The sequence below is a fragment of the Scyliorhinus torazame genome, chromosome 30 (assembly GCF_047496885.1).
Source record: "Scyliorhinus torazame isolate Kashiwa2021f chromosome 30, sScyTor2.1, whole genome shotgun sequence".
Classification (NCBI taxonomy): Eukaryota; Metazoa; Chordata; class Chondrichthyes; order Carcharhiniformes; family Scyliorhinidae; genus Scyliorhinus; species Scyliorhinus torazame.
This window is the reverse complement of record NC_092736.1, coordinates 30,329,690-30,342,135: the sequence shown is the minus strand read 5'-3', so window position 1 is coordinate 30,342,135 and position 12,446 is coordinate 30,329,690.

Below are 12,446 nucleotides of genomic sequence, written 5' to 3'. Positions count from 1 at the left end.
TGTAGAGGAACAGAGAGATCTTGGGGTTCATGTCCACAGATCTCTGAAGGTTGCCACTCAAGTGGATAGAGCCGTGAAGAAGGCCTGTCGTGTGTTAGCGTTTATTAACAGGGGCTTGAGTTTAAGAGCCGCGGGGTTATGCTGCAACTGTACATGACCCTGGTGAGACCACATTTGGAGTAGTGTGTGCAGTTCTGGTCACCTCATTATAGGAAGGATTTGGAAGCATTGGAAAGGGTGCAAAGGAGATTTACCAGGATGCTGCCTGGATTGGAGGGTAGGTCTTATGAGGAAAGGTTGAGGGAGCTAGGGCTTTCTCATTGGAGCGAAGGAGGATGAGAGGCGACTTAATAGAGGTTTATAAGATGATGAGGGGGATAGATAGAGTGGACATTCAGAGACAATTTCCTCGGGTGGATGTAGCTGTTATAAGGGGGCATAACTATAAGCTTTGTTGCTAACTTTTGGTTGGTTCAATTGACTCTGTTTTATAACCTTTGCTCTCGAGTCGCCAGGTATCTTTATGATACCGCCACGAGGTTCAAGTTCAAGTAATGATCAATAACTCAACACACCAATTAGTAAGATTCAAATCAAAGCACATTTATTATACACAGTAAATCGCTACTGTCGCATAAATTCTACTTCTACAACTAACAGGCCTATACTTAACTTCGGAATTGGCCCACCAGGTCCGGGGAACAAATGGCCTTTCGTTCAGGTCCTGAGTCTGCAGGATTCAAAAGCTGGTATGGACTGGTAGCTAGGAGCACCTATCTCGTAGCGAGCGTTGACTTGAGACTTACTTCAGTGATGCGGCAGCTTGGACAGTTCACTCTCAGGGGTTGCTTCGTGTTGCTGAGTGACCCGGTCAAGAAGGACGATTTGAACTTGGGGGCTTAACTTTATAGTCCCCAGGGGCTTCCCGCCTTTCGGGGCGGACCCCGTACCTGGTTCCAGGTGATTGGACTTCGTTCCAATCGCTTGGTTCGATTTCTCCAATACTGGAGCTGTTCCCTGATCGAAGGGCGGTCTTGAGGTGTCCGTTAACCTCTTTTGTGTTGGCTCCTGCTGGCGCCGAGGAGTCTGGCTTGGCCTTGTTTATCCCAAATGTTTCGATTAGTACCTGGGGATCGCTCATTAGTATGTAGATGGCTGCTACATTATTATGCAGATGGCTGCTTGTATCGATGCTGTCTGGGCTTTTGCAGAGTTTAATGGCCTTGCTGTTTGTCATTTTGTTTGTCATTTCATTTGTTTGTCATTTTTATAAATGACCTGGAGGAGGGCGTGGAAGGATGGGTGAGTAAATTTGCAGATGACACTAAAGTCGGTGGAGTTGTGGACAGTGCGGACGGATGTTACAAGTTACAGAGGGACATAGATAAGCTGCAGCGCTGGGCTGAGAGGTGGCAAATGGAGTTTAATGCAGAAAAGTGTGAGGTGATTCATTTTGGAAGGAATAACAAGAAGACTGAGATTGGGCTAATGGTAAGCTTCTTGGCAGTGTGGATGAGCATGGAGATCTCTGTGTCCATGTACATAGATCCCTGAAAGTTGCCACCCAGGTTGAGAGGGTTGTTAAGAAGGCATACGGTGTGTTAGCTTTTATTGGGAGAGGGATTGAGTTTAGGAGCCATGAGGTCATGTTGCAGCTGTACAACACTCTGGTGCGGCCGCATTTGGAGTATTGCATGCAATTCTGGTCGCCGCATTATAGGAAGGATGTGGAAGCATTGGAAGGGTGCAGAGGAGATTTACCAGAATGTTGCCTGGTATGGAGGGAAGATCTTATGAGGAAAGGCTGAGGGACTTGAGGCTGTTTTCGATGGGAGAGAAAAAGGTTAAGAGGTGACTTAATTGAGGCATACGATATGATCAGAGGATTGGATAGGGTGGACAGTGAGAGCCTTTTTCTTCGGATGGTGATGTTTAGCACGAGGGGACATACCTTTAAATTGAGGGGAGATAGATATAGGACAAATGTCCGAGGTAGGTTCTTTACTCAGAGAGTAGTAAGGGTGTGGAATGCCCTGCCTGCAACAGTAGTGGACTCGCCAACACTAAGGACATTGGATAGACATATGGACAATAAGGGAATAGTGTAGATGGGCTTTAGAGTGGTTTCACAGGCATGCAGGCACACACACCAGCCTCCCTGAACAGGCGCTGGAATGTGGCGACTAGGGGCTTTTCACAGTAACTTCATTTGAAGCCTACTTGTGACAATACGCGATTTTCATTTCATTTCATTTCATTTCATTTTCATTTTCATTTCATTTCATACTCACACACATGCAGCTACACAAAGGCAATCACACACACACACTCATACACATTCACACTCAGGCACACACATGCAGGCACACACATACAGGCACACTCTCACACACACACACACACACATGCAGGCACACACAAACAAACTCAGGCACACACATGTAGGAACACGCACATATGTGATGTGCGCATGCAGACACACATATTCACACACACACACTCAGACATGCAGACACACAGACACAGATGCATACACAGACACTGACTCCAGCACACACGAGCAAGTGCACAGACTCACACACATGCATGCATATACACACACACATACATATGCGCACACACTCACCTATGCATACACACTCACACATGCTCACACTCAGACACACACAATCAGACACACACACAGTCACACACACACACACGTGAGATGCACACTATAATACCCAGGCACACATGTAGGAACACACACACACTCAGGCATGCACTGACAGACACACACACATCCACATACACACACATGCACACACACAAAAAGCTCACACACTCAATTACACACTTGCATGCACACACACACATGCAAATATATGCACAAACTGGAATAAGGGCTTGCTGGCGCTAGATCACAGGAAACAGATGACACAGGATGTTTCTGACTGATTAAGGAGACTTTGCAAGACCAGCCAACAATTTCAGAATCATTGTTCTGCTATATTTCGAACGAAGCTGGATTGGGCCTCAAGGGAAACAGATTGCATTTGACACTTGGTGAACACAAAACGAAAATTGAATGGATCAACTCGAATGGAACAATGCTGACGCCACTATCAACACAAGCTGTGCCTCCATGCGGAGTTTCCCATCAACATCTCCATTATGTCTTTTTCTGGGAACACTAACCGTTTGAAAAAAAAGAAAAGGTTGCATTTATGTGGCACTTTTCCTGTTGCAGTATCGGAAACCCGGGAACCCACCTGTGCACAGCGGGACGATCGTGTGCTTCTTGTGATGTTGGCTGAGCGGTAACGGTGGGACAGGGAAAGGGAGCTGCGCTGTGGGATATTCCATGTCCGGCTGGGTGGGCGAGTTAGGGCCTTGGTTTAATGTTTGAACCAAAAGGTAGAATTCTCTCAACACCGCATTAGGAACGTCTGCCTGGTTGTTTGTGCTCAAAACCCGGAGATGGATTTGATTCAGAAGATCCAGGGTTAACACAATAAGAGGTGACCCAGTCATGATACAGTAAGGTAGATTTATAACTCTGCCCACAGTGGAAAAGGAGTGGTATTGAGTGGGCTTTATCGCCTCTCCACACTGTCGTCAATGGAAAAGAGCATGGTGGGCAGCCGCAAATCGATCTGACCACTATTTGCGTCATGGTGCCTATGAAAAAGATTCCTGAAGCTGTGGTAATCATCATATTTTTCCTTGATCTCTGCCACCAGATCCACCTTCAGCTTTTTCCGAGGCAGCACAACCTCTTCCTTTTCACCCGACCCCTCACCTGGGCCAGTTTCCACGTCAATTGGGGTCACATGATCCCCTTTGGTGCCCTCTCGGAGGGCTGGGCTGACACCTCCTCGCTTTCCTCAGGAGGTCGCAGTGTGAGAATGAGGAGAGTGGAGGCCGCAGGTTCGGCGGTGCTGGAGTGAGTGTGGGGCCCCGCTGTCAGTGCCACACGCTGCCCACTGCATGTTCTGCCCGGCCTACACCGATCAAACTCCGCCACCACTGCACCACACACGGCCAAACCCCTACCCCTTCAGGGCAGCCCCGTCGGAGGCACCAACGTTCGGATGAGCGGTTAAAACACAACACCGTCAACTGGACCTATCAGGTCCCCTGACACCGTCTCGAGAAGGTTAAGAATATTCGCAGGGAGGGAGGGGCAGAGTTCCACCCCACTGGTGCCTGCGTCATTTTGTGTGACGTGCCCGCCTTGCCACCAGGGCACCCATCCTGTGGGGGGGGGGGGGGGGGGCGACGCCGTTCTGGAGGAGGGTGGGGGGGGGGCACCCTCAGTGAGACCGGATTGTGCGAGATTGCTGTCAAACGTGTTTCTCGACATTACATTACTCAACATTAGGGCAGCACGGTAGCACAGTGCCTGGGTCCCGGGTTCGATTCCCGGCTTGGGTCACTGTCTGTGCGGAGTCTGCACGTTCTCCCCGTGTGTGCGTGGGTTTCCTCCGGGTGCTCTGGTTTCTTCGCACAGTCCAAAGACGCGCAGGTTAGGTGGATTGGCCATGATAAATTGCCCATAGTGGCCATAAGGGTTGGGAGGGGTTATTGGGTTGCGGGGGGAAGTGAGGGCTTAATGTGGGTCGGTGCAGACTCGATGGGCCGAATGGCCTCCTTCTGCACTGTATGTTCTATGACTATTACAAGGGGCCAGTTGTATTTCACTGGCTGCGAATTACTTTGGGATGTCCAGTGGGAATGAAAGGCGCTATATAAATGCAAGTCTGTTCTGTGAGCCATCCTCGTGGGAAATCCCACCAGTCGGGGGATGGTAAGCACGTTGCGACGCATTTGTAAACTCTGAAATCTGCGCAAAAACCACCCCCGTTTAAATCAGTTACCCTGGGCGAAATTCTCCCCCAACGGCGCGATGTCCGCCGACTGGCGCCAATCAGACGGGCATCGCGCCGGCCCAAAGGTGCGGAATGCTCCGCATCTTTGGGGGCTGAGCCCCAGCATTGAGGGGCTAGGCCGACGCCGGAGGGATCTCCGCCCCGCCAGCTGGCGGAAATGACGTTTGTTGCCCCGCCAGCTGGCGCGGAAATGCGGCGCATGCGCGGGAGTGTTAGCGGCCGCTGACAGTTTCCCGCACATGCGCAGTGTGGAGAGTCTCTTCCGCCTCCGCCATGGTGGAGGCCGTAGCGGAGGCGGAAGGGAAAGACTTCCCCCACGGCACAGGCCCGTCCGCGGATCGGTGGGCCCCGATCGCGGGCCAGGCCACCGTGGGGGCACCCCCCGGGGTCAGATCGCCCCGCGCCCCCCCCCCCTTCCAGGACCCCGGAGCCCGCCCGCGCCGCCTGGTCCCGCCGGTTTGATTTACGCCGGCGGGACAGGCAATTTCTGGGCGGGACTTCGGCCCATCCGGGCCGGAGAATCCAGCGGTGGGTCCCGCCAACCGGCGCGGCCCGATTCCCGCCCCCGCCCAATCTCCGGTACCGGAGACTTCGGCGGGGGCGGGGGCGGGATTCACGGCAGCCTACGGCCATTCTCCGACCCGGCGGGGAGTCGGAGAATGACGCCTCATAGATCATAGAATTTACAGTGCAGAAGGAGGCCATTCGGCCCATCGAGTCTGCACCGGCTCTTGGAAAGAGCACCCTACCCAAGGTCAACACCTCCACCCTATCCCCTTAACCCAGTAACCCCACCCAACGCCATGGGCAATTTTGGACACTAAGGGCAATTTATCATGGCCAATCCACCTAACCTGCACATCTTTGGACTGTGGGAGGAAACCGGAGCACCCGGAGGAAACCCACGCAGACACGGGGAGGATGTGCAGACTCCGCACAGACAGTGACCCAGCGGGGAATCGAACCTGGGACCCTGGAGCTGTGAAGCAATTGTGCTATCCACTATGCTACCGTGCTGCTCCTTTCAGGTTAAGCAGCGTTTCACTTCTACCTCCGCCAATTTGGGTTGTTGTGTTCGCTGATCCCAATGGGGTCTCCTCGACATCAGGGAGGCTGAACGTCGACTGGGCGACTGCTTTGCCAGCCAGCGTGCTCCCGACCCTTCCATTACTTACCATTTGAACTCAGCACCTTGCTCTCATGCCCACATGCCCATCCTTGGCATGTTGCAGTGCTCCAGTGAAGCCCCGTTGCAAGCTGGAGGAGCAGCACCTCGTCTTCCGGTTGGGCACATTGCAGCCTCGGCATTGAACAAAGAACAAAGAACAAAGAAATGTACAGCACAGGAACAGGCCCTTCGGCCCTCCAAGCCCGTGCCGACCACACTGCCCGACTAAACTACAATCTTCTACACTTCCTGGGTCCGTATCCTTCTCTTCCCATCCTATTCATGTATTTGTCAAGATGCCCCTTAAATGTCACTATCGTCCCTGCTTCCACCACCTCCTCCGGTAGCGAGTTCCAGGCACCCACTACCCTCTGTGTAAAACACTTGCCTCGTACATCTACTCTAAACCTTGCCCCTCTCACCTTAAACCTATGCCCCCTAGTAATTGACCCCTCTACCCCGGGGAAAAGCCTCTGACTATCCACTCTGTCTATGCCCCTCATAATTTTGTAGACCTCTATCAGGTCGCCCCTCAACCTCCTTCGTTCCAGTGAGAACAAACCGTGTTTATTCAACCGCTCCTCATAGCTAATGCCCTCCATACCAGGCAACATCCTGGTAAATCTCTTCTGCACCCTCTCTAAAGCCTCCACATCCTTCTGGTAGTGTGGCGACCAGAATTGAACACTATACTCCAAGTGTGGCCTAACTAAGATTCTATACAGCTGCAACATGACTTGCCAATTCTTATACTCAATGCCCCGGCCAATGAAGGCAAGCATGCCGTATGCCTTCTTGACTACCTTCTCCACCTGTGTTGCCCCTTTCAGTGACCTGTGGACCTGTACTCCTAGATCTCTTTGACTTTCAATACTCTTGAGGGTTCTACCATTCACTGTATATTCCCTACCTGCATTAGACCTTCCAAAATGCATTACCTCACATTTGTCCGGATTAAACTCCATCTGCCATCTCTCCGCCCAAGTCTCCAAACAATCTAAATCCTGCTGTATCCTCTGACAGTCCTCATCGCTATCCGCAATTCCACCAACCTTTGTGTCATCCGCAAACTTACTAATCAGACCAGTTACATTTTCCTCCAAATCATTTATATATATTACAAACAGCAAAGGTCCCAGCACTGATCCCTTTGGAACACCACTGGTCACAGCCCTCCAATTAGAAAAGCATCCTTCCATTGCTACCCTCTGCCTTCTATGACCGAGCCAGTTCTGTATCCAAGTTTGGCAACTTTCGATTGTGACCTTTCACCCCCATCTTAAACGCCCCCTTTAAAAAGATATCCTTTAATAAAGACATGGGAAGTCCACACTAAGTAAAAATAAGAACAAAGGTTTATTCACAAATGATATATATACACTTCCCGATGGATCCTGACTGGGTTCCTCTCTAGTCGGTATCTTACTGGCTGACCTTGTATAATTTGGGAAATTGAGATACCCCGCCCCAATCGTGGGAGCTCATACTCCGCAAGGAGCAGAGGGAAGCATTCCCATCCCTTAGGCCCCATGCGGGATATCCCATAAGTGTATTGTCTCAATGCAAACTGTTAAGGAATGGGTTGCAAGACATTCCAATTAGATGTCTCATTGATGTTAAGTATCCAATAATTGACACTGATATGTAAAGCGGTGGCAGGTGGCACTTGTTTGGTGTGGGGATAGAGTTTTGTATGGAGTGTGTTCAAGGAAAATCAAGGGGCGGGATTCTCCACTCCCACACCGGTTGGGAGAATCGCCTGGGCCGCCGAAATTTCCGGGGACGCCGGTCCGACGCCCTCCCGCGATTCTCCCAAGCGGCGGGAACGGCCCGGTCGAGTTTCGCGGGCCGTAGGCCGGAGAATCGGCGGAGACACCGAAAATGGCGATTCTCCGGCACCCCCGCGATTCTGAGGCCCGGATGGGCCGAGCGGCCAGACCAAAACGGCGGGTTCCCCCCCCCCGGCGCCGTCCACACCTGGTCGCTACAGTCGTGGGCGGTGCGTGAACGCTGGGGGGGCGGCCTGCGGGGGGGGGGGGAGGATGGGGGATCCTGCACCGGGCTTCACCTGGAATGTGGGGTGGCCCGCGATCGGTGCCCACCGATCGTCGGGCCGTCCTCTCTGAAGGAGGACCTCCTTCCTTCCGCGGCCCCGCAAGATCCGTCCTCCATCTTCTTGTGGGGTGGATTTGGACAGGATGGCATGCGTGGATGACGTCTGTTATGCGGCGCCGGCCGGGTCATCTAATTGGCGCCGCTTTTACGCGGGCGACAAGGCCTGGCGCGGGTAGATGACGCGGCCCCGATACTGGCCCATTGTCAGGGCCTGAATCGGTCGGAACCGGGGCTGTTCCGCGCCGTCGTGAGCCTCGACGGCGTTCACGACGGCGCGGCCACTTGGGCGTGGGAGTGGAGAATCCCGCCCATTGTGTTTGGGAAAGAAGCAGAACTCTTGATTCTTTACTCAACAGCAGCCAGAAGCTAACACAAACCACCTGTCATTTGCTCTTGAAGTTGCTGCTATTTGCTATTTGCCGTAATCACTCACAGCTCCAACACATTCTCCATCCCTTCAGTCCTGATGGAGAGTCAAAGGACTCGAAACGTTAACTCTACTTTCTCTCCGAATGGATGCCGGTAGACCTGTTGAGTTTTTCCTGCCTCCTCTGTCCTTGTTCAAGAATAACTATCTTGGCAGTCGCCTCGGAGCAAGGAATCGGTTTGCCACAGAGTCCTAGGGTGGACAGGGAGAGAGAGAGGGAAAGAGAGAGAGATGGGGAGAGAGAGAGAGAGAAAGGAATTGTCGTGTTGGGTGTTCCGCTATACAAACGAACCAACACGGTTGTAGATGGTACAACTCTGTTTTATTACTCTTGATAACAACATCTGTTAACTCATGGCTGTGGTTCGTACTTTACCCGTTAACCTGTGGACCCAGCCCTAACACTATCTTAGAGAGGCACTCAGCACCTGGTGTATGTCTGAGTGGCGCGCTGTGAGCTCTGTGCTCTGAGCTGTCTCCTGCTGGACTGCACCGTCATTAGTCAGTTAGCTGCTCAGTCAATGGTCGGAGTGAGGTTCCTGCCTTCTTGAGCTTTCTCTTGCTCTCGTATCTTTGAACTTTGTCGCAGGTCCCTGCTTCAAACCCAGTGACATTGTGGTGAAGTAGGCCATGCCGTTGTGGCCATGCCCATCGCCCCCTTCTCCCCAGTTGCTGAGCTCGAAGCCTTCCCTCTCCAGCTAGGTTGCCAAGGTGTCAGGGAGACACATCCTCATGAAGGCACCTCGCGTAATCTCCCCCTCCTTTCAAACAAAGGAAAATAAAGTTTCCTGGATTCACCTCGCACTCCTGCTGCAATACCTCGCCCAAGGTACACACATTGAGAATGGGGGTCAAGGTTTCACATTGGGAAACAGCAGCCTGAGTACTGCACAGTACTGCTTTGTAAAACAGCCCCTTCTGCCGATTAACTATTCCAGTCTATTGGGAGTTGTGAGATACATTGTTTGAACAGAAAGAGTTCATTCATTTCGAATGACGTTACAACGTTGATGAATCCTCTTCACTCCCTCAGGATGTGACCATTTGTGATGCCTTGCCCAATCCCTCTGGTCTACATTCCCACTCATCAACAGTTAACCAATGACCATCTATACGGACAACACCCCCGAAGGGAATGCGTTTTTTCAATTCTCTCACAGGATGTGAGCACTGCCGGCAAGGCCAACATCGATTCCTCATCCCTCACTGCCCTTGCGATAGTGGCGATGAGCCGCTTCCACCAATACAAATAAAAGGTTTTAAGGACATTTCAGAGGGCCCTGAAGAGTCAAGTGCGACTGTTGTGGTTCTGGAGTCAGACTACACTGGGGAAGGACAGCAAATTTCATTCCCTGAAGAGCATGAGTGAGCAGATAGGTTTCTGGCAACAATCCGCACTATCACCGTCACCATGGCTTTGATGAAGACATGGGCGATGGGAGTCTCCATTTCTGAGATTAAATGTTGACGCCAACGCAGAATGTGTGGATTTTAACGACAGCAAAGCTGGCGCCACACCTGGACGGATTCCACTTCCGTTGAGGAGCGCCCCGTGGAACACAATCGATTCCAATGGAAAATAGTGTCTGATTCGCCGGGTCCGTGATTGACACTCGGGAGGCTGACAAACTGCAGCCGCCATATGCACATTACACTCCCCACACACACTCATCCCAGCCGCACACACATTACACTCCCCACACACACTCATCCCAGCCGCACACACACATTACACTCCCCACAGACACTCATCCCAGCCACACACACACATTACACTCCCCACACACACTCATCCCAGCCGCACACACACATTACACTCCCCACACACACTCACCCCAGCCGCACACACACATTACACTCCCCACACACACTCACCCCAGCCGCACACACACATTACACTCCCCACACACACTCACCCCAGCCGCACACACACATTATACTCCCCACACACACTCATCCCTGCCGCACACACATTGCACTCCCCACACACACTCATCCCAGCCGCGCACACACATTACACTCCCCACACACACTCATCCCAGCCGCACACACTCATTACACCCCCCACACACACTCATCCCAGCTGCACACACACATTACACTCCCCACACACACTCATCCCAGCCGCACACACACATTACACTCCCCACACACACTCATCCCAGCCACACACACACATTACACTCCCCACACACACACTCATCCCAGCCGCACACACATTACACTCCCCACACACACACTCATCCCAGCCGCACACACACCTTACACTCCCCACACACACACTCATCCCAGCCTCACACACACATTACACTCCCCGCACACACTCATCCCAGCCGCACACACACATTACACTCCCCACACACACTCATCCCAGCCGCACACACACATTACACTCCCCACACACACTCATCCCAGCCGCACACACACATTACACTCCCCACACACACTCATCCCAGCCGCACACACACATTACACTCCCCACACACACTCATCCCAGCCGCACACACACATTACACTCCCCACACACACTCATCCCAGCCACACACACACATTACACTCCCCACACACACTCACCCCAGCCGCACACACACATTACACTCCCCACACACACTCACCCCAGCCGCACACACACATTACACTCCCCACACACACTCACCCCAGCCGCACACACACATTATACTCCCCACACACACTCATCCCAGCCGCACACACATTACACTCCCCACACACACTCATCCCAGCCGCGCACACACATTACACTCCCCACACACACTCATCCCAGCCGCACACACTCATTACACCCCCCACACACACTCATCCCAGCTGCACACACACATTACACTCCCCACACACACTCATCCCAGCCGCACACACATTACACTCCCCACACACACTCATCCCAGCCGCACACACAGATTACACTCCCCACACACACTCATCCCAGCCCCACACACGCATTACACTCCCCACACACACTCATCCCAGCCGCACACACACATTACACTCCCCACACACACTCATCCCAGCCACACATACACATTACACCCCCCACACACACTCACCCCAGCTGCACACACACATTACACTCCCCACCCACACTCATCCCAGCCACACACACACATTACACTCCCCACACACACTCATCCCAGCCACACATACACATTACACCCCCCACACACACTCACCCCAGCTGCACACACACATTACACTCCCCACCCACACTCATCCCAGCCACACACACACATTACACTCCCCACACACACTCATCCCAGCCGCACACACACATTACACTCCCCACACACACTCATCCCAGCCGCACACACTCATTACACTCCCCACACACACTCATCCCAGCCGCACACACATTACACTCCCCACACACACTCACCCCAGTCGCACATACACATTACACCCCCCCAGACACACTCATCCCAGCCACACACACACATTACACCCCCCACACACACTCACCCCAGCTGCACACACACATTACACTCCTCACACACACTCATCCCAGCCGCACACACACATTACACTCCCCACACACACTCATCCCAGCCACACATACACATTACACCCCCGACACACACTCTCACCCCAGCTGCACACACACATTACACCCCCCACACACACTCACCCCACCTGCACACACACATTACAATCCCCACCCACACTCATCCCAGCCACACACACACATTACACTCCCCACACAAACTCATCCCAGCCGCACACACACATTACACTCCCCACACACACTCATCCCAGCCGCACACACTCATTACACTCCCCACACACACTCATCCCAGCCGCACACACATTACACTCCCCACACACACTCACCCCAGTCACACATACACATTACACC